The sequence below is a fragment of the Phocoena phocoena genome, chromosome 17 (assembly GCF_963924675.1).
Source record: "Phocoena phocoena chromosome 17, mPhoPho1.1, whole genome shotgun sequence".
Taxonomy (NCBI): Eukaryota; Metazoa; Chordata; class Mammalia; order Artiodactyla; family Phocoenidae; genus Phocoena; species Phocoena phocoena.
In genome coordinates, this window is record NC_089235.1 from 77,744,470 (window position 1) to 77,768,806 (window position 24,337).

Genomic DNA, 24,337 nt, shown 5'->3' on the forward strand with positions numbered 1-24,337 from the left:
CAGCCAGGCGACCGAGGTCAACATCATCAGTGACACATGCAACGAGACGGGCCAGTCAACTCTGTCTCATTATAAGAAAAAGATCAAAGGAACCCAAATTAAGGAACAGTCTACAAAATATCTGACCAGCACTCCTCAAAACTGTCGAGGTCGGGCTTCCCTGGTGGCGCAGTGGTTGAGAGTCCGCCTGCCGATGCAGGGGACACGGGTTCATGCCCCGGTCCGGGAAGATCCCACATGCCGCGGAGGAGCGGCTGGGCCCGTGAGCCATGGCCGCTGAGCCTGCGTGTCAGGAGCCTGTGCTCCGTAACGGGAGAGGCCACAACAGTGAGAGGCCCAAGTACCGCAAAAAAAAAAAAAAAAAAAAACTGTCAAGGTCATGCAAAACAAGGAAAGATTGAGAAATGTTCACAAACTGGAGGAGAACTGAGGACTAAGTTTCATTAGTCTCCTGTCTCCCATTCTCTAGGTAAACACTGCTGACCTACCAATCGGGCTTGATGTAAAACAAAACTGCTCCTGGATTCCTGTAAGGATGCCTCCCATTGATTTTCTTTTTTCCCCATGAACACTCACTTGATATTTGACAAATCTTATTTTACACCTCTTCCAGAAAATATATCAGACTTAGTTTCCATTCACTTGTTCAATGCCCACTGTGGATACTGTTACAGAGGATCTCTGATTCCCCAGAACAGTTCTAATTTCAAACATTGTATCTCGTCACTTATACATTCTGTCAGATGACGGGTCTTGATATTTATTGTGAAAATACAGTCATACTATGAGTCATTTGGATGCTGGTGACATTTTTCCTCATTGCATTTGACTCCCACTCAAGAGCTTATCCAAGGGGAAGAAGAGAAAAAAGGCAGCAGCCAAGGATGGGGTGAGGCTCAGGGGACGATGGCCTCACGTGGTGAGGGCACACATCCCCCAGGGACACCAGCACGCAGGCCCACAGCAGAGCTCTGGGTCCAGTGGGAGTCCACACACCTAACCCAACACGACACCACCAGAGCTGGTGGAGCGGGGAGGGCACTGAGGACAAAACACTGGGGGTAAAGACTGTGGACTCAGACAAGCCTGGTGTGGACCAGCCTGCACTGACACGATTTATCAGCTGTATCAACTGTTGGGAAGCGTGTGCTCTAAGCCTCAGTTTCCCCATTTCAAATGGAGATACTGACAGATTACAGGTTGTTGGCAAGATGTCAAGAGCGCATTCTGTGTGACGCACGTAGCACCATCTTTGCTGGATTAATTTTCCACTGCTGCCTAACAAATTCCCACAGCCTTAGCAGCTAATAGTTCCCCAGGGGAAACGACAATTTGAACAAGTTTCAAAGAGGGTACCTTTTCTCCACTGAGCTCCTAGGTGTTTGGAAACGTCAGAGAGCTGGTTTGTACCGGCTGCCAGAGCACGCCAAAACACTGACGTGTCTCAGTTCTTCCGTTCTCTATTGTTGCCATAAGAAATTCTAAATTTCACTTGTATTCTCACTTTTAAGCTAACTTCTAGTGAGATGCAAACTGGTGTCCTGAGCCACACAGCTGAGAGAGACTCCGCTAGTGTGGGAGCAGCATTTCTTCACACAGACACAAACACACACACCCGTCTAGTGCTCTGGGCGCCGAGAGTTGCCCAGCAGAGTGAGCACGGATGCTGTCTTCTGGGAGAGTTTTTAAATGAAATGGAATTACCGAGAGAGGTGAGGTGAGCAAAGGGATATGGCTGCATATGAGACAGAGTTGCCACTGAGTTTCAGAGTAATAAGAGTGGGCTGAGCACATCCTACTTCTAAGTGCCAGGCTCAGCGCTGCTCTCCATTTAACTCACAGTCATCCTACCAGACTGGTGCTACTGCTGTCCCCCTTTTATAGATGAGAAGACAGAGGCACAGAGAGATTAAGTAACTTGCCCTAGGTGGCACAGCTAATAAGTTACGGAGCCAAAGGCCATGCTCCTAACCACTGCTTCTCTGTAGCCCAATGAGGTTTGTATTAATAACAAATAGAATGACAACTAATTACATTTGGTGGGACCTTAAACTAAAAGTTCTCTCATATCACTTCATTCTCAAAACTATACCAGGAGGAAAAAAGAAGGGAAGATATTATGATTCCCCTACTGAAGTTTAAAGAAACAGAGAGGTAAAGTAGTATGTCTAAGATCACAAAGCATAAGGAACAAGACCTGTACCCATACCAGCTTTCGACCCCCAAAACCCTACTCCTTCCACTCTATCAAATTTAAGATTAATTTAATTTAATTAATATCCGAAATGTATGCCCCCCTTGACCTCAGGGTTCTGGTCTGGAACCTCAAAGCTGATGCCACCATCAGCCAATACCACAGCTCTCCTCCGCCTCCCTTCTCTGGTCTGCATTCTGGTGACCTGTGTGTCTGTCTGCCTCCCCTACAAGACTGTCAGCTCTCAAAGGGCCAGAAACACACCTCATCGTCTTTGTCTTCCCCTGTGGCAGCCAGTGCAGCACCTGGGAAGGTAGACATAGATTTTGGTGTCAGACATGCTTGCCAAGGAGAAGAAACGATACTCCAGTTGTTTGCGTGTTTAGGGAACGACGTGGAATAAGGCGGGAGCAGGTAACTGGTCCAAATGAAGGAGTGAATTCAGACTGGGAGCAGTGACAACTGACTAGTCCAGTCAGGGCTAAACACAGACGGGCTGAGTGGAGAGCCCACTGGGCACAGAGTCTGGGATGTGAGTGTCCCCGCTGTCACCGCCCGACAGAACCGCTCCAGGGGGTCATTCAACTCCCTCAGTCCCATTTTCCCAAAGAATAAAACAGGTCCAATCCCCCGGCTCTGGGACAACTCCCTGTAACAAAAAGCAATCAATCTTTCAATGATTAATGAGTCATGTCAAAAGGGCACAAGAAAGCTATCACTGGCCAAAGCTGTGACAAGTGGAGCAACCAGAATAACGATTTTAAGGGATCAAAACACACCGAATCAATAAAAACCCGAGACTATAACGGGACTCAAAAAAGAAGAGGGAAAACAGCCCTAATTTCTCACCATCTGAAGTTTTTAAACAGGTCCTTAATGCAAAGTTAGAAATTAAAAGGAAAAAGAGCATTGTTTCTGTTTTTCTAGTAGGTGTTGTAATTCTGGGTAATCAAAGAGCCCCAGCAGTTGAGCTATAAGTGCTACTTTGCGGGAGAAGGCCACTTTATAAATGCAGAAGACATAATAGACATAGAAAATCATTTCATAAAATTTTAATGACACTTGAATCAGGCAATCCAGATTATCAACTGATTTAAAAAACATGAGATGCATTATTGATGCCTCTGTAATACTGCTCAAGCACTGACATGTGGAATAGTCTCTAGTCGCAAGGGGAAAAGCACAGTGGGCTCAGACCATCACCACCCTATCCGACAGTCAATCTTAACCTCACTGATGATGGGACAGCTAGACATCAGGCATCTTTAATGTGATGAAACGAGAATACCAACTTCATCTCTTAAGTATTCCAGCCAAAACCTTTCATCTGAATCCATCAAGTCTTTACATACAATCTGCAGTTTAAGTGAAATCAGTGGATGAAGAAACAAATAACACTGTGAGGCAGAAACTAGGGAGATCCAGAAGATAAGACATTCTACAGGACAACTGGCCTGGTCTCCTCAAGTTAGAGTCAAAAAACAAAAACACAAAAAAAACAAAGGATGGTACTAGATTAAAACAAACTTAAGTGGCACACTGCCCAGATGCAATGGGTGGTCCTAGATCATATACTGATTCCGACTAAATGTCTTTTTTGTTGTTGGTTTTTTTTTTTGGGGGGGGGGTTGTTTTGGTTTTGTTTTTTTTAACATCTTCATTGGAGTATAATTGCTTTACAATGGTGTGTTAGTTTCTGCTGTATAACAAAGTGAATCAGCTATACGTATACATATATCCACATATCCCCTCCCTCTTGTGTCTCCCACTCTCCCTATCCCACCCCTCTAGGCGGACTAGTTGTCATAATAGAATTTGGGGGTCAAATGGGAGAAATTTTAGTATCATCTGCATATTCAAGGCAATAAAAATTTACCGAAATATAAAATTGGAGAGTACTAACTGAACCAAGCAAGTTATAAAACAATATTTACAGTACTATTTCGATCTAGGGGACCCAGAATGAACATTCACTCTGGTTTCCTGGTGGTAACCTCTGGGCAGTGGGAAAGTGAAATTTCACGTTCGTTTTTGCTTGTGTAAACTGTATTATTGAACCAGTTTTTGCTGGTACTGCTTCTCTAATGATAACGTATATCTGTCCGTCTGAAATGTCCCCGTGTTCCAATGACCTCCCAGCGCCGGTCAGCGCTGTGTTGCAGGACAGCAACAGTGCTAAACGCTCACACCTCTGTGAGGGCCCATCACAAATCGTGCCGATGACTGTGGACTTCGTTTGAAGAATGTTAGGCTCTCAATCAGTGCTTGGGGGAAGGCTGAGCCACCAGGTGAGAGCAAGGTAGAGTCAAAGAAACAGACAAGCCCATTTGGAAAAGACCAAAGGATTCGGCTGGAGGCAAGAAGGGCTCAGCTAAGGTGGTGGGTGCTTGTGGTCATGAAAAGACCACACAGGCCTAAGAGACATTGATCAAGAAGACTCTGTAGGACTTCCTGGCCACTGGGTACTGGGGGCAATGGAAGCATCACTTACAAGGCCAGGGTATTAAGCTTCAAAGACTAAGAACAAAAAGGAAAATCAGAAGACCTCTATCACACACAAAGTAGAAATGACAGGAGGTACACAAAGGAAATTACAGTGTCCAGTAGTGTCAAGTCTGGGGAAAAGACAGAAGAGGAATGAGGGCAGTGAAAAGAAATTAGATTCCATTAACAGAAAAAAAAATTCAGAGAATCCCAGAGAAAGCTATTTCATCAACATGCTGAGAATTTAAGCCAGATGCTAGAAGGTTAAGTTCAGGGAGAAGAAACTGAACAAAACTAATGAACAGGAAGAGCTTGCTTAAAGAAATCAAAAATCATCTATGGAGATGTCAGTTTAACCAAAAAAGAAAGAAAGGAAAAGAGAGACGTCAGTATGCAGGAAACCCAAACCAGATGCAGAGGTGAGATCCCACTGAGGAGCAATCCTGGAGTCTGTCACCTACGACTCTAATGTCGAAACTATCCGGCCTAGAAATTCTTAGTGTCACCAGGGGTTAAATCAGACATCACTTGTACTCAGAAGACACAAAGCTCATCATAAACATGAGTAAGTCACTTGAAAAGCAAAAGCTGTATCACACAACACATGAAGTCACAGCCTGAAGGCTCCAGCAAATACGCTCGTTTATTTTTAGCCCTGCAAGAAAACAAACCCAGACCGTGCGAGCAAGCAAGAGGAGAAACATTCGTCACTAAAAGCGTCATTTAGAAAGACAGTGCTACGTAAATATCATTAATACAGAATATTGTTCAAACGCCATGATCAGAGGAAGTCTAAGATTAAGAACTTCAACGTAAATAAATTCTAAGACTGCCACTTCACGGCCTACTTGGAGAACAGATTTTAAACCATGAATGCACTCTACGTCCTATCTTAAAAATCAGAGAGAACAACTCCAACAGCTTTGGGAGAATACAGATGAGTAAAAGGAGGCCCAGCCCAGGAGTCCTGACCGATCCTGGCTGATGGCCATCCTGCCCAGCAGTTCTGGTAGGTCTGGACAACATGCTCCCTTTCCTCCTACATGCTCCATCTCAGGTGGGAAGTCACCCTCTACCCAAACCTCGCAGCCAGTCTTGTGATTTCACCTCACGCTCTCAACACAGATTCTTATCACAGAGTAGCACTGACATCCCTGGAGGAGCCTCTGAAACACAGGCACCTTCCTGTATGCCCCCACTTCCTCTGATGTCAGACCTTCATCATCTCCCTTATTGACTATTTCAGGGCGCAGGTCCTTCACATCATCTGTCAGATTTATTCTTAAGTATTTCAAATGTTTCCAGGCTAAAAAGGATGCTACAGTAAGACTAGGTGGGGCTTATCCCAAGAACACAAGGTTGCTTTAACATTCTAAATCTTATCGGTATAAGTCACTGTATTGACAAACTAAAAAAGAAAAACCATCTGTTCAACTCAAAGCACATACAGAAAGCATGTGACAAAGTCCTGATGTTTTAAAACTCTCAACAAAATGGGAATAGGAAGGGTCAGAACGGTAAAGTAATAGTCCTCTAAGTTATGGAACCGCTTTTAAAGTCAGCCAAGGCCTTTTCTACAGCATCTCATAACTATTTTTAAGTATCTAGTCTTGTACTCTGTTCATTGCTTCCTTTTCTCACAACTTCCTTCAGGGGCTGTTATTTACGTTTATATATATATACACCTTATGCCTGTTCTGAGGTGGACATCAGATAATTCTCCACGCACTGACCTCCTTGGCAGAGCGAGGAACAAAACCTAGAACGTCAAGTCTTGGTTTACAAAGCCAGCAACTTCAGGTTGAGGACGGTCGCAGTGATATTGCTGGCTCCCTTATGGTCTCAAAGTGGTTCCCACTGCCGACGTCAGACAGGCTGGATGTTTCAAGAGGCCTCAGGACTCATCACCGCGCCGTCTCATCTGAACTTCTCCTAGCTCATCTCTTATTGCCATACTTTAGCAGAATTGCTCCACACAAGTAAAAGAAGCTAATTCCTCCTTGCTGTTGCCTAGGCTGGTCCCTCAGCTTCAAATGCCTTTTTCCCACTCAAGAAGAATGCTCGAGGGAGAGGACTGGGGTTGGCTGCACGAACACAGCCTGAAGGGGGCTAGTGCACCACAGCCAGCCAAGAGGAGGTCCGGGAAAAAGTCTGGACCTGCCTAAGAGGCAAGAGACCGTTCTTTCAGGGTGCGCGAGGAGAGGGGACTCAGAGCACCGCCTAAACGATCTCCAGAGACGGGCGCGAGCCACACCGATCAGCGTGAACACCAGAGATGGGCATGAAACGCTAAGGCTGCTGCTGCAGCCACCTGCAGCGTGCGAGCACAGGTCACTATCCACACCTCTCCTCCTGGAAGCCTGTGCAGCCCGCCACTGCCAGGGTCCCATGATCCAGGGACAACTTCCCTGGAACACACGGCACGCCTCAGGCTGGTGCCATGTCACGCCGGCCTCTGCCGCCGCAGGCTCGCCCCGCATTCCGTGCCCCTCCCTCCCCCGGGTCTGAGTGAGCCAGAGCCCCCTAATCAGCGGCTCCTTTAAGCCCTTCCTGTCTGGGCGGGAACAGAAAACCTCAGGTGACCTACACGCAGAGGAGGGGCCAAACCCAAAGCTGAACCCCGGGAGCTGTGCGAACAAAGAAGGGAGAGGGAAATCTCTCCCAGCAGCCTCAGGAGCAGCGGATTAAATCTCCACAATCAACTTGATGTGCTCTGCATCTCTGGAATACCTGAATATACAATGAATCATCCCAAAATTGAGGTGGTGGACTTCGGGAGCAACTGTAGACTTGGGGTTTGCTTTCTGCATCTTATTATTTTCTGGTTTTATGTTTATCTTCATTTAGTATTTAGAGTTTATTATCATTGGTACATTTCTTTATTGATTTGGTCGCTCTCTTCCTTTTATATATATATTTTTTTCCATTTTCTTTTTGTGAGTGTGTATGTTATGCTTCTTTGTGTGATTTTCTTTGTATAGCATTACTTTTACTATTTCTCCTAGGGCTCTGTCTGTTCCTTTTGTTTTGTTTTCTTTTTTTATTTTTTAGTATAGTTTTTAGCACTTGTTATCATTGGGGGGTTTGTTCTTTGATTTGGTTGCTCTCTTCTTTCTTTCTTTTCTTTTCTATTAACTTTTTATTTTTAATATCTTTTAATTTTAATAACATACATTCATTCATTCATTCATTCATATATCTTCCTCTCTTTTCTTCTGAGCCGAGTGGCTGACAGGGTATTGGTGCTCCGGCCGTGTGTCAGGCCTGAGCCTCTGAGGTGGGAGAGCCGAGTTCAGTACACTGGTCCACCAGAGACCTCCCAGCTCCACAAAATCTCAAATGGTAAAAGCGCTCCCAGAGGTCTCCATCTCAACGATAAGACCCAGCTCCACTCAACGACCAGCAAGCTACAGTGCTGGACACGCCAAGCCAAACAACTAGCAAGACAAGAACACACTCCTACCCATTTCTGAAAGGTTGCCTAAAATCATGATAAGGTCACAGACACCCCAAAACACACCACTGGACATGGTCCTGCCCACCAGAAAGACAAGATCTAGCCTCATCCACCAAAACACAGACACCAGTTCCCTCCACCAGGAAGCCTACACAACCCACTGAACCAACCTTACCCACTGGGGGCAGACACCAAAAACAACGGGAACTACGAACCTGCCGCCTGCAAAAAGGAGACCCCAAACACAGTAAGTTAAGCAACATGAGAAGATAGATAAACACACAGCAGATGAAACAGCAAACTAAAAACCCACCAGACCTAACAAATGAAGAGGAAACAGGCAGCCTACCTGAAAAGGAATTCAGAGTAATGACAGTAAAGATGATCCAAAATCTTGGAAATAGAATGGAGAAAATACAAGATACGTTTAACAAGGACCTAGAAAAACCAAAGAGCAAACAAACAATGATGAACAACACAATAAATGAAACTTAAAATTCTCTAGAAGGAGTCAATAGCAGAATAACTGAGGCAGAAGAACGGATAAGTGACCTGGAAGATAAAATAGTGGAAATAACTACTGCAGAGTGGAATAAAGAGAAAAGAATGTAAGGAATTAAGGACAGTCTCGGAGACCTCAGGGACAAAATTAAATGCACCAACATTCAGACTATATGGGTCCCAGAAAAAGAAGAGAAAAATAAAGGGACTGAGAAAATATTTGAAGAGATTACAGTTGACAACTTCCCTAATATAAGAAAGGAAATAGTGAGTCAAGTCCAGGAAGCATAGAGAGTCCCATACAGGATAAATCCAAGGAGAAACACACCAAGACACACATGAATCAAACTATCAAAAATTAAATACAAAGAAAAAATATTAAAAGCAGCAAGGGAAAAACAACAAATAACACACAAGGGAATCCCCATAAGGTTAACAGCTGATCTTTCAGCAGAAACTCTGCAAGCCAGAAGGGACTGGCAGGACATATTTAAAGTGATGAAAGGGAAAAACCTACAACGAAGATGACTCTACCCAGCAAGGATCTCATTCAGGTTCGATGGAGAAATTAACACCTTTGCAGACAAGTAAAAGCTAAGAGAATTCACCACAACCAAACCAGCTTTACAAAAATGCTTAAAGGAACTTCTCTAGGCAGGAAACACAAGAGAAGGAAAAAGACCTGCAATAACAAAAGCAAAACAATCAAGAAAATGGTAATGGGAACATACATATCAACAACTACTTAAAATGTAAATGGACTAAATGTTCCAACCAAAAGACATAGACTGGCTGAATGGATACAAAATCAAGACCCGTATATCTGCTGTCTACAAGGGACCCACTTCAGACCTAGGGACACATACAGACTGAAAGTGAGGGGATGGAAAAAGATAATCCATGCAAATGGAGATCAGAAGAAAGCTGCAGTAGCAATTCTCATATCAGACAAAACAGATGTCAAAATAAAGACTATTACAACAGACAAAGAAGGACACTACATAATGATCAAGGGATCGATCCAAGAAGAAGAGATAACAGTTGTAGATATTTACGCACCCAACATAGGAGCACCTCAATACATAAGGCAAAGGTTAACAGCCATAAAAGGGGAAATCGACAGTAACACAATCATAGTAGGGGACTTGAACACACCACTTTCACCAACGGACATATCATCCAAAATGAAAATAAATAAGGAAACACAAGTTTTAAGTGACACATTAAACAAGATGGACTTAACTGCTATTTATAGGACATTCCATCCAAAAACAACAGAATACACTTCCTTCTCAAGTGCTCATGGAACATTCTCCAGGATAGCTCATATCTTGGGTCACATATCAAGCCTTGGTAAATTCAAGAAAATTGAAATCATATCAAGAATCTTTTCCAACAACAAGGCGGTGAGACTAGTTATCAATTACAGGAAAAAAATCTGTAAAAAATACAAACAAATGGAGGTTAAACAATACACTACCAAATAACCAAGACATCAGCGAGGAAATCAAAAAATACCTAGAAACAAATGACAATGAAAACACGACGACCCAAAACCTATGGGATGCAGCAACAGCAGTTCTAAGAGGGAAGTTTATAGCAATGCAATCCTACCTCAAGAAACAAGAAACACCTCAAACAACCTAATCTTACACCTAAAGCAATTAGAGAAAGATGAATTAAAAAAAACCCAAAGTTAGCAGAAGGAAAGAAATCTTAAAGATCAGATAGGAAATCAATGAAAAAGAAATGAAGGAACCAATAGCAAAGATCAATAAAACTAAAAGCTGGTTCTCTGAGAAGATAAACAAAATTGATAAACCATTAGCCAGACTCATCAAGACAAAAAGGAAGAAGACTCAAATCAATAGAATTAGAAATGAAAAAGGAGAAGTAACAACCAACACTGCAGAAATAAAAAGGATCACGAGAGATTACTACAAGCAACTACATGCCAATAAAATGGACAACTCGGAAGAAATGGACAAATTCTTAGAAAAGCACAACCTTCTGAGACTGAACCAGGAAGAAACAGGAAATATAAACAGACCAATCACAAGCACTGAAATTGAGACTGTGATTAAAAATCTTCCAACAAAAAAGTCCAGGACCAGATGGCTTCACAGGCGAATTCTATCTAACATTTAGAGAAGACCTAACACCTATCCTTCTCAAGCCCTTCCAAAATATAACAGAGGGAGGAACACTCCCAAACTCACTCTACGAGGCCACCATCACCCTGATACCAAAACCAGACAAAGATGTCACAAAAAAAGAAAACTACAGGCCAATATCACTGATGAACATAGATGCAAAATCCTCAACAAAATACTAGCTAACAGAATCCAACAGCACATTAAAAGGATCATACACCATGATCAAGTGGGGTTTAACCCAGGAATGCAAAGATTCTTCAATATACTCAAATCAGTCAATGTGATACACCATATTAACAAATTGAAGGAGAAAAACCATACGAACATCTCAATAGATGCAGAAAAAGCTTTCAACAATATTCAACACCCATTTATGATAGAAACCCTCCAGAAAGTAGGCATACAGGGAACTTTCCTCAACATAATAAAGGCCATATATGACAAACCCACAGCCAACATTGTTCTCAATGGTGAAAAACTGAAACCATTTCCACTAAGATCAGGAACAAGACAAGGTTGCCCACTCTCACCACTAACATTCAACATAGTTCTGGAAGTTTTAGCCACAGCAATCAGAGAAGAAAAAGAAATAAAAAGAATCCAAATCCGAAAAGAAGAAGTAAAGCTGTCACTGTTTGCAGATGACATGATACTATACATACAGAATTCTAAAGATGCTACCAGAAAACTACTAGAGCTAATCAATGAACCTGGTACAGTAGCAGGATACAAAGTTAACGCACAGAAATCTCTTGCATTCCTATACACTAATGATGAAAAATCTGAAAGTGAAATTAAGAAAACACTCTCATTTACCACTGCAACAAAAAGAATAAAATATCTAGGAATAAACCTACCTAAGGAGACAAAAGACCTGTATGCAGAAAATTATAAGACACTGTTGAAAGAAATTAAAGATGATACAAATAGATGGAGAGATATACCATGTTCCTGGATTGGAAGAATCAACATTGTGAAAATGACTATACTACCCAAAGCAATGTACAGGTTCACTGCAATCCCTACCAAACTACCAGTAGCATTTTTCACAGAACTAGAACAAAAAATTTCACAATCTATATGGAAACACTAATACCCCGAATAGCCAAAGCAATCTTGAGAAAGAAAAAGGGAAATGGAGGAATCACACGCCCTGACTTCAGACTATACTACAAAGCTACAGTAATCAAGACACTATGGTACTGGCACAAAAACAGAAATATAGATCAATGGAACAGGATAGAAAGCCCAGAGATAAACCCATGCACATATGGTCCCCTTATATTTGATAAACGAGGCAAGAACACACAATGGAGAAAAGACAGCCTCTTCAGTAAGTGGTGCCGGAAAAACTGGACAGCTACATATAAAAGAGTGAAATTAGAACACTCCCTAACACCATACACAAAAATAAACACAAAATGGATTAAAGACCTAAATGGAAGGCCAGACACTACAGAACTTTTAGAGGAAAACATAGGCAGAACACTCTATGACATAAATCACAGCAAGATCCTTTTGACCCACCTCCTAGAGAAATGGAAATAAAAACAAATAAATGGGACCTAATGAAACTTAAAAGCTTTTGCACAGCAAAGGAAACCATGAACAAGACGAAAAGACAACCCTCAGAATGGGAAAAAATATTTGCAAACAAAGAAACTGAAAAAGGATTAATCTCCAAAATATACAAGCAGCTCATGCAGCTCAACATCAAAAAAAATAAACAACCCAATCCAAAAATGGGCAGAAGACCTAAATAGACATTTCTCCAAAGAAGATATACAGACTGCCAACAAACACATGAAAGGATGCTCAAGATCACTAATCATTAGAGAAATGGGAATCAAAACTACAATGAGGTAGCACCTCACAGCGGTCAGAATGGCCATCATCAAAAAATCTACAAATGGGCTTCCTTGGTGGCGCAGTGGTTGAGAGTCCGCCTGCCGATGCAGGGGACATGGGTTCGTGCCCCGGTCCGGGAAGATCCCACATGCCGCAGAGCGGCTGGGCCCGTGAGCCGTGGCTGCTGAGCCTGCGCGTCCGGAGCCTGTGCTCTGCAACGGGAGAGGCCGCAACAGTGAGAGGCCGGCGTACTGCCAAAAAAAAAAAAAAAAAAAAAAATCTAAAAACAATACATGCTGGAGAGGGTGTGGAGAAAAGGGAACCCTCTTAGACTGTTGGTGGGAATGTAAATGGATACAGCCACTATGGAGAACAGTATGGAGGTTTCTTAAAAACTAAAAATGAACTACCATATGACCTAGCAATCCTACTACTGGGCATATACCCTGAGAAAACCATAATTCAAAAAGAGACATGTACCACAATGTTCATTGCAGCTCTGTTTACAATAGCCAGCATATGGAAACAACCTAAGTGTCCACCGACAGATGAATGGATAAAGAAGATGTGGCACATATATATAATGGGATATTACTCAGCCATAAAAAGAAATGAAATTGGGCTTCCCTCGTGGCGCAGTGGTTGAGAGTCTGCCTGCCGATGCAGGGGACACGGGTTCATGCCCCGATCCGGGAAGATCCCACGTGCCGCGGAGCGGCTGGGCCCGTGAGCCATGGCTGCTGGGCCTGCATGTCTGGAGACTGTGCTCCGCAATGGGAGAGGCCACAGCAGTGAGAGGCCTGCGTACCGCAAAAAAAGAGAAAGAAAGAAAAGAAACGAAACTGAGTTATTTGTAGTGAGGTGGATGGACCTAGAGACTGTCATACAGAGTGAAGTAGGTCAGAAAGTGGAAAACAAATACCATATGCTAACACATATATATGGAATATTAAAAAAAAAAAAAAGGGTTCTGAAGAACCTAGGGGCAGGACAGGAATAAAGATGCAGACGTAGAGAATGGACTTGAGGACACGGGGAGGGGGAAGGGGAAGCTGGGACGAAGTGAGAGAGTGGCATGGACTTATATATATGACCAAATGTAAAACAGATAGCTAGTGGGAAGCAGCCGCATAGCACAGGGAGATCAGCTCGGTGCTTTGTGACCACCTAGAGGGGTGGGGTAGGGACGGGGGGAGGGAGACGCAAGTCAGAGGGGATATGAGGATGTATGTATATGTAGAGCTGATTCACTCTGTTATACAGCAGAAACTAACACACCACTGTAAAGCAATTACACTCCAATATAGATGTTAAAAAATAAAGAAGAAGAAGGCTCCTCCTTCTGCCTGCCTCCTCCACAGCTTTCTGTGTTTCTCCCAGTCTAACGGTCATCGATTGGGCACCCAGCATGCGCTAGATATCCTGTAGAGCGTGGATAAGGAAACGTGAGCGTTTCCTGCCTTCGTGGAGCTTGGGGTCACATGGGGTGACAGACAAGCCTACTGCCAACAACGCCATACAAGCAATGTAGAGATGACAGAGGGACATGCCAACCAGAGGGCAGAGGGAGCTGGGGGGATCTCCACACTTGGGTTCTGTGACCTGCTTCACCCTCAGAACTCCCCTGAGGACTAAGGATGATCTCTCGTTCACAGATGAAGTGAAGTAACCCACCCACTGAGACAACGCTGAGGTTTATCCATGGCTGTTTGATGACAGGTAATTGCTTCCCCCATTTTGCTTGTTTCAATAGTGTAGATGTTTCCGGGTTGGGAGAGGGGGCAGGATTCTTTTGTTTAATGTGGCCACTATTTAAACAGTTTTGGGTTTTTTAGCGACTAATGAGATCACGTAAATCTGTATGGCAGGACATTTTGTAAAATGACTCTTGGACCCCGTATGTCTGTGGTGTGAAATTTCCATTTCCTTACCCAAAGCAAACATATTGGCTTTCTGTCAGTCATTCTGAAAAGCTGATCTAACTCAATTTCCTTGTTTGGCAAGAATGCAATGAAAGTACCCATTTTCCTCTGCTGTCTGCCTGGGAATCCGTGAGTCCTGCTGGTGAACCAACAGGCACTCTCAAGACGGGCCAGGGTGCTCAAAGGTTTGAGGGCTTCTGTGAACCCCACACGGTGCCACCATGAGGCTCATCCCGTGGAAAGGCCCTGGGCTGCAGCAGGGCTGGCAGGTTTATGGGCTCCTAGACAGGTGTCTCTTGACTTTCCCCAAAATATGCATTTGAATGCCTCGATTTAACTTTAACTGTATGTTTATGTTAAGATTTTACCACAAATGTTTATGAAAATGCCTTCCCAGGAATCCAGGTACTATAAATCAGTCACTGAGGTACCTCAAACTGAGCTACTTAGAGAGCTTCCCGTGTGCTAACCTAAGAGTTCCATCACAGGGCATGAGGCACAGCAGGAAGGCCCAGAACTGCTTACACTGCCGTCCTAGAGACAGTAGAAGACGTTAAACAAATCGAAAACATCTCCTACCCTAAGGCAGTGGTCCTCAAAGCATGGTGCCCACAGAGAGCTGCAGCAGCTGCAGACCTGTTACAAGTGCACTCTCAGCCCCGACCCAGACCTGCCGAATTAGAAATCGAGGACGGGGCCCAGCGCTCTGTTTTAACAAGCCCCCAGGTGATTCGGATGCATGCTACCGTGTACCAACCAACGTGATAAGGTCCTGCTATGATCAAACGTAGCATATGATTAATAGGAAAGGAATGAGCGCATAGCAACCCTTTAGAAGCCATTTCCTTTTCTTTCTTGTTCAGTATTCAACACTTACCAGGAGCCTGTGATGTGCCTGCCCTGGTACCAAGTGCTGAAAAGGCAAAGATTAGTAAGGTATCATCCTTAGCTTGGACCAACTCACACTCTGCTGGGAAAACAACTGGCTTATATAATAGTTATGGCAGCCGTGGTGATGTTCTAAGTCATGTCCTACCTCAATACAGGAAACCACCTGACACAGACTGTGTGTGCGCGCATGCATCTCAGACTGCCATGGTGCCTCTGCAGAAAGGCCTCTGCCGACGGGGCAAGCAGGCCCCATCCTCTTCCTTCCTTGACCTTCCCGCACAGCACCTCTCACTAGTTGACATGTGTGTGCTTACTGTTCGTCTCCTCTGCCAGAAGGTGAGCTCCAGGACGTCGTCCTGCTCTCTGTTACAGCCCCAGCTCCCAGAACTGGGCACTGAACAGTTACTCACCAGGGGCTTGTCGAATGGGTGGAGTGGATGAAATGTTACAGGGGTTCAGGTAAACAGTGACCATCATGGTGGACAAAAGCCTTCACCATGTCATGGAACCTCAAGGAGCATTCTTCTGGCCCCTCTCCCTGATATCTGTTTAGAATTCCACATGCAGTGGACTCTCTACTTCTCTTACTGCTACATTTCTTACTAAGTTTTGAAATTGTTGAGCAGATTAAAGGATTCTTTTGATGCCCTTACGCTTAAACTTTGTAGAGTTTAAACTGTCTCTGTAACTATTCCTGGGACAGATTAGAAATAATTTGAAACTGAATTGGATTTGCCATTTTGTAAGCTTTTCTTATCTACCAGGGCTAATAGCAGATGCTTTCCTCCTTACAATAGCCCAGGAGGAAGGCTTATGATCTGCATTTCACAGATTGAAAACTGAGGGTCAGATAGGCGAAAAGCTTATATTCGCTGCTCTATAAATACAGCTTGAATCAATAGAGGATGTTTTGTATTCCATAATAAGTTTGGAAACTTATAAAGTATATATAGAGGGGAAGCATGACATTGTGGAAACAATACAAGCTTTGGATTTAGCCATAACTGGGTTTGAATTTTAGCTTCTACTTTGAAACTGCTTGACCTTGGGCATGTTACTTAATCTTTCTGAGCTGTTCAGTAACTCCCACCCAAATACTGGGAAGTTGCAGTCATGAGGGACGTAACCTGTAAATACTGTTTAAAAAGTTCGATCTCTCTGCTGCCACGTTCCAAGCCTCCCTGGCCAGCACAGTCTCCAGCTGGGCCGCCCACCTGCTTGCCATCCTTGAGCGTGTGGATGATCAATGAACAAACGGTCTAATACACTTTATCCTCCAAGCTAATGAGAACCTCCACTATGCTGCCCCGAGGCACCAAAAGGCTCATGAAACCATTTTCCCCTAATAACACAGCTTGATTAAGGAAATATCCTATTCCATGACATAGGTTTTTTGTTTTTAACTCAACTACATTTACTGTTAAGTTTTTTTAGCAGATTCTTCCAGTCAGTCCATTTATAAGTACAATTATTAAAACGTAAAAGCATGTAAGAACTTCATGAACATCCTATGGTTCTTTACTATAAAGGTTAAAGTAAAATAAAATATTTAACAGGGCATAAGACAGCATCTGAATGTTGCTGGGCCTCTGAAGCATCTGAAAACTAGACTTTACTCTGAGTGAGAAGAAACTTACTCCACTGCCCTGCTTTGCCTCACTGATGGAGAGAACGTCTTTAGAGAAAGGAGAATTCCTGTGGAAAGGGACTATCTGACCTAGCTATCTGGAATATCTGGGTCCAGAAAGATTTCCCAAAGGCTGAGCACTGTGCCAGGAGGCACGGACCAGGCCACGGCCATGAGGAGCTCACAGCTATGGAGAACTCGGGGACATGAGCACAGGGCCACCACTGACAGCTTGGCAGACAAGGTAACATCAGGGCGTGGCCCTGGAGGAGGACCGGAGAACATGCCAGGAATCAAAGGAACTGAGAGAGAACCTCCAATCAAAGTGAACAGCCAGCGCCAATGAAGAGTACAGTAAGAGGGTACACCTGGGGAGCCAGGGTGCGTGGCCCGGTGTGGCTGCCCTTAGGGAAAGCACAACCTGTTTTTCACCTTTAAGTTCAAAGGGGCCTGTAGCAGTTTTGTGGGTGCACTTCATCAGGTTGAGGAAGTTCCCTTCTATTTCTAAGTTTGCTGAGTTTTTATCAGACATAGATGTTGCACTTTGTCAGATGCTTTTCCTTCGTCTACTGAGATGCGTATATCATTTTCTTTTTTTAGTTTGTTGATATGAAGAATTACATTTGCTGGTTTTCTAATGTTAAACCAACCTTGCATTCCTCAGATAAATGCCACTCAGCCAATATTATGGTAAAAAAAATTCCCTTAAAATTTTCCTATGTTCAGGAGTCTTTGTTTTTGTTTTTCTAATCTTTGTCTGGTTTTGATACCAGGGTAATGCTGACCTCATAGAACGAATTAGCAGTATTCCTTCTTTATCAAGTTTCCTGCAAGAAAAGCTTACATAAAATTTGTATTATTCCTCCCTTTATGTTTGGTAAGCTGCATGGGTGAGCCACCTGGGCCTGGATTTTCTCTATGGGATGGTTTGAACAAAAAAATTCCGTTTCCTTAATGGATATAAGGCTATTCAGATTATCTACTTCCTTCTATGAGTAAGCTTTAATACTTTGAGTCTTTCAATGAATTTGTCGCCATTAAAAAGAATGAAATAATGCCATTTGCAGCAACATGGATGGATCTAGAGATTATCATATTAAGCTCAGTAAGTCAGAAAGAGAAAGACAAACACCATGATATCATTTATATGTGGAATGTAAAATATGACACAAATAAACATACCTACAAAACAAAAACAGGCTCACAGATACAGAGAACAGACCTGTGGTTGCCAAGGGGATGCGGGTGGGGAGAAAGGACTGGGAGTGTGGGATTAGCAGATGCAAACCATTACATACAGGATGGATGAGCAAAGTTCTACTGTAGAGCACAGGGAATTACAGTCAGTATTCTGTGATTACCCAAAATTGAAAAGAATATGAAAAAATATGTATGTAAAACTGAGTCACTTTGCTGTACAGCAGAAATTAACACAACATTGTAAATCAACTATACGTCAATAAAAATTTTTTAAAAAAGGAGTTTGTCCATTTCACCTCAGTTTTCAAATTTATTGGCATAAAGTTGTTCATGATATATCTGTCATGCATTTAATATGTGTAGAACCTGTAGTGATGTCACCTTTTTCATTCCTAATATTTTTAATTTATGTCTTTTCTCTACGATCCATCTGACTAGAAGTTGGTAGACTTCACTGATTTTTCTCAAAGAATAAGCTTTTGGTTTGTCAATATTAGGTTTTTTTGTTTCCAGTTTCACTGATTTCTGTTCTGGTCTTTATTATTTCCTTTTCTACTCTAGGTTTAACTTCCACATTTTTTTCTACTTTCTTCAAGTTGAAGCTGAGGTTTATTGATTGAAGACTATTCTTCTGTTCTGACATAGGCATTAAGTATTATAAATTTCCCCAAACTACTGCTTCAGTGGCACCCCACAAATGATATATTGTGCTTTCATTTTCACTCATTTCAAAATTCTTTCTAATTTTTTATTTCTTCTTTGACCCGTGAGTTAATTATAAGTGTCATTTTGTTTCCAAATGTCTGAGGGTTTTTCAAAGATCTTTGTTATTGGTTTCTAATTTAATTTAATTACTGTCAGAATATACTTTATAAAATGAGAATCCTTGGGGCTTCCCTGGTGGCACAGTGGTTGAGAGTCCGCCTGCCGATGTAGGGAACGCGGGTTCGTGCCCCGGTCCGGGAGGATCCCACATGCCGCGGAGCGGCTGGGCCCGTGAGCCATGGCCGCTGAGCCTGCGCGTCCGGAGCCTGTGCTCCGCAATGGGAGAGGCCGCAACAGTGAGATGCCCGCGTATCACAAAAAAAAAAAAAAAAAAAAAAAGAGAGAGAATCCTTTTAAATTTGAGATTTGTTTTGTGGCCCTCTGTATCAGTCAGGGCTCTCCAGAGAAACAGAACCACAAACCAATAGGGCACGTGTGTTGGCAATATTTGTGTGTACACATGTACAAAGAGATTTATTTTAAGGAACTAGCCAGTGTGATTGTGGTGGCTGGCAAGCTTGAGATCTGTAGGGCAGGCTGATGGGCTGGAAACTCAGTCAGGAGCTACGTCACAGCCTTGAGGCAGAATTCCTTCTCCATTTTTGGAGAAAGGGATTTTGGAAATTTCTCCCCCCAAAATTCTCAATTTTTGCTCAAAGGCCTTCAGCTGGTTGGATGAGGCCTACCCATATTATGAAGAACAACCCCTTTAACTTAACTGGTGGTAAATGTTAATCACATCTCCAAAATCACTTGACAGCAACATCTAAACTTGTGTTTGACCAAACAACTGGGTACCACAGCCTAGCCCCGTCGACACACAACATCTAACCATCACAGCCCCAATATGGTCTACTTTGGTAATTGTTCTATGCGCACCTGAAAAGAACATGTACTCTGTACCTAACTGTTGTCGAGCAGAGTGCTCTATAAACGTTGATTACGTCAAATTGATTGACAGAGAAGATCTGAACAATACTATCTCTACTCATTTCTGTCTACTTTTTCCAACAATTACTGAAGGATATGGAACTCTCTCAATTTATTTATGTCTTCTTGCCATTCTACCAGTTTTTGCTTCATGTATCTTGAAGCTCTTATTAGGTACATAATAAATATTTATGGCTTACATTTTCTTGAGGAATTGAGCCCTTTACCATTATGAAAAGACCTTTTTATCCTTGGTAATATTCTTTGCTCTGAAGTTTACTTTTCTCTGTTTTCCATAAGGCCACTCCAGATTTTTCATTAGTGTAAGCATGGTATACCTTCCTCCATCCATTTAGTTTCAACCTATTTTTGTCTTTATATTTAAATTTCATTACTTGGAGGTAGCTAGAGTTGGGTCTTGCTTTTTCTATCCAATCTGACATTCTCTGCCTGCAATTGGAGTATTTAGACTACTTACTTTCGATCTGAGTACTGATATGGTTAAGTTTCTCACCCATCATCTTGCTGTGTCTTCTATCTGTCCCGTCTTCCTTTGTTTCCTTTGTCCTCCCTTTATTCCTTCTTTTGGACTAACTGAATATTATTTATGCTTCAACTTCTACCTCCTTCGTTGGCTTATTTGCTATAACTTTTTTTTTTTAACGGTTGTAGGGAACTTCCTTAATATGATAAAGGGCAGGTATAAAAACTCTACAGCTACCGTCACACTTAATGATGAAAGACTGAATGGTTTATCTCTACAATCATGAACAAGGCTAGTACAATAAAGCAGGGAAAGGAATAAGTTAGCCTGCTTGGAAAGGAAGAAGTAAATCTTTCTATTCACAGACAATCTGAACATCTACTTAGAGAAGTCTTGTTGGATTTAAGATTGACTACTTAATTTTGAAGATTCCTGAGTTTTTTCATATGTGCATGTATCAGTGGACACAGTCATCATCTATAATTTTGACACAACAGGCACGCAGGAGAGGGAAGACAACCCCGGCACGGCCACGCGACAGGACGCAGGCAGCCATGTGGCGCATCTGGGACAGGCAGGCAGGGTCCAGGCTGGGTGGGCAACATCGGCTAGACGAGACGAGGCCTGGCCTCTGCCTGCTCTGTAACCAGGGGACGCCTTCACCACACCCTGCAACTCATCCGTTCAGGCAACCCCCAGTTCTGTTCCTCCTCCCCAGCTTGTGTACTGTTTTTAATAAAACACCTGCCCAAGAATTATTTCAATAGATCTTCACTAACAACCTGTGAGAAAGGACTTTCTCCCCAACTTGCAGGTGATCAAACTGGGGCTCGGTTGAGGCCCCTGGATGGACTGTGTAGGTGTCAGAGCAGCAGGGAGACGGCAGGACATGCAGAGGCAGGGGCACCTACAGCCTCAGCTTGAACCCCCACCATCTGGAAAGCGGCCGACATGACACTGCTTCCCACGGGAGGTGCCCGTGGACGGAGCTGTTACCCTGATGGCCGAGGCTGTTGGGCCTGTTCCCTGATGTTTTTAAAGGCAAAGTGTTGTTGACAAGGGTGGGCACATACCAGCAAGCTCCCCAGAACCACATGTGCACAGAGCCCAAGGGCAGGCCCGGCTGCCCCGCCTCCCGGTGAACTTTGGTTTTGCTGGGATTTCCAAGTGCTTCTCGGCAGGCTACCAGCGGTTGTGATGCGTTTACAGAGCACTGCTGTCGATGGAGGGAAACTGGGGTGTATTTAGCAGCCGGACACGGCGGGGGCCTCGGCTGGATTTAGCTCTGGCTGTGGGGCAGGCCCTCCAGCCTCTCTTGAGTGCTTTACGCTCCAGGCCCGAGTAGGACAGGGCCCCATGCAGCTCCCATCTTTCTGGGTAGTCTGGCCCTGGAGGCTGTAAATTGGATGCCTCCATCAGGCAAAACTGCAGGGAGCCTCGAGCGGGACACAGCACAGCCAACAGGCGAGAGGCCTCCCGTCCGTCCATGCGTGCCCATTTCTGCAGCCCCAGCCCAGGACAGGCGGTCCCCGAGCTAAGCCCCTCCCGGGCAGGCTCTCAATGCAGCCCTGCCACGTTCCAGGCACGCGGCCACACTTCGTGCACACAGTATTAACTCAGAAGGCAGGGCCGAGCCTTGCTGTCACTGGGGAGCTGGCTCAGCAGCGCCAAGAAACTGGTCGAGAGACTCTAGGTCGGCCACCCAGTGTCCAGCCTAGCCGGGGCTGCTCCCCTGTAACAGCCAGCGGGGCGCATTCACCAAGTCTCATTTCTCTCCCAAACTACAGGCATCAAGTCCCAGTCCATTACCAGTTCTTGATTTGATCAGCTTTGTTTCTCCTCCCTGCCCAGCTCTTCTATTATTTGAGCCTCCCAACAACCCCATGAAGGGAGCGTGATTGCTCCATTTTACAGATGGAGAAACTGAGGGTCAGAGAGGCCCTACTGCAGAGTCTAACTGACAGGAATATTATGTCTAATGTGCACTCACTTCACACAATCTGTTTTCAATCCTAGAAGATTCTTCAGGGTGTGCAGAAAAGCCGGGAATAAATGCGGACAGACATGTCGCGAACCAAACGGGGGAAGGAATCTTTCTGGGAAATCCGAAGAAACACATGTTATCTTTTCCCACTTCTTGAGGGGCTCCCCAGAAGCCACTTTCACTGAATTACTTGTTTCCATGACTACACCATTCCTCAGCGAGGTTTACAGGTTTAGCACATTCCCAATTAAAGCCGTTCCTGCTCTGGGGAGAAGGCTGATGTAACAGGCTCAGCAGTGCCAGGAGGCTCCCACATGACAGCACCAGAAGCACAGGAGCCGCTCAGAGACGCCACTCCCGTGCCGAACCTCACAAGTTCAACTGAACCGCGAGGACGCATCTGGACGACCAGGGAGAGGTGCGACATTTCACAGGTTTGGACTCACTGCACCCCTCGCCAACAGACCTCAGACAAACTGGGTGACTCCCTCTCGGCACAAAGCCTCCCACGAGGTCAGCACATCCACCCGACAGCATTCCTGACAGCTCTAAAAGGAGACTGGTGTGTGTGGATGTGGATAAAAGAGAATCGTGGGCTTCCCTGGTGGCACAGTGGTAAAGAATCCACCTGTCAATGCACAGGACACGGGTTCAAGGCCTGGTCCAGGAAGATCCCATATGCCACGGAGCAACTAAGCCCGTGCGCCACAACTACTGAGCCTGCGCTCTAGAGCCCGCGAGCCACAACTACTGAGCCCACGTGCTACAACTACTGAGCCCACGCACCTAGAGCCCGTGCTCCGCAACAAGAGAAGCCACCGCAGTGAAAAGCCCGCACACCGCGACAAAGAGTAGCCCCCGCTCGCCGCAACTAGAGAAAGCCCGTGTGCAGCAACGAAGACCCAACGCAGCCAAAAATAAATAAGTTAAATACATAAATAAAAAGAAAATCGTGCCACAGCTGCACCAACAGCAGACGGAGATGGGGAAGCCACAAGGCCAACTGCAGAGGCAAAGGTAACGATGCTGAGGGGCCTGACCCAGGAGGAGGAACACCTGAGACGGCAGGGAAGTGCCATCCGGGGCCTGGAAGGAAGTCCCTTTCCCAGCTTCTCCTCCGTGGCTCCCTGCCAACAATCACCCCAACAGCATCTATGCTTGCGGAACCTCTACGCCTTTGCTCCCTCTGGTGGGACTTTTCTTCCACATCCCAGGGCCCTTGGCCAACACTACAGCCCTGACTCACAGCCATCAAGCTTCTGTATCTGAGTGACGGAGACTCCCGGCTATGCCACCTTCCTCTTTCCCACAGGGCCCTAAATGGAGAAGACTCTCCCCCGAAACCCAGCTCCTCAGCACTTCAGCCCACCGACGCGACCTCTGTCAACCCAGGTTGGTGCGTGCCCTCCGCCACGGCCTCGTGGCAGACGGCGTCCAGGTCCTTCCACCGTCATCCTGTTTGCGTCAAGTGCAGCCCCGATGGCTCACAATTTGTTGTCCCACTGACTCACAGCCAGTTTGGCCGAGCTCTTCTGATGGGTCTAGTCAGTCAGTGACCCTGTTAAACGCCAAGAATGTAAGCAGTGCCCCAAAAGGCTGGGCCCGGACACACGCCTATTGAAGTCATCCTTGGCGACTTTGCTGCCTGCTCCCCAGTCACAGCTGCTGGGACCTCTCATCCCCTCGCTCTACACACGCTCCCTGGGCAGGCTTGTCCCAGCCAAGCTTTCCAGGTGCTGACAAGTCGCTGACCACCGAGAGCTCTGCCCCGACTGCCCTCGTGCTCTGAGGAGACAGCTCATCTCTGCTCAGGCTCCAGGCCCAAGGCACCTGTGCACCAACACTCACTCGTGACTTATATATTCATTCCGGCTGCCCTGGTGCTCAAAGACCA

At 44.7% G+C, this 24,337-nt stretch overlaps 1 protein-coding gene across 5 annotated transcripts in view; it reads right to left on the reverse strand.

The window, feature by feature from the left end:
* TRAPPC9 (trafficking protein particle complex subunit 9) overlaps window positions 1-24,337 on the reverse strand; it is a 514,113-nt gene that overhangs the window by 309,321 nt on the left and 180,455 nt on the right. The window lies entirely within an intron of this gene.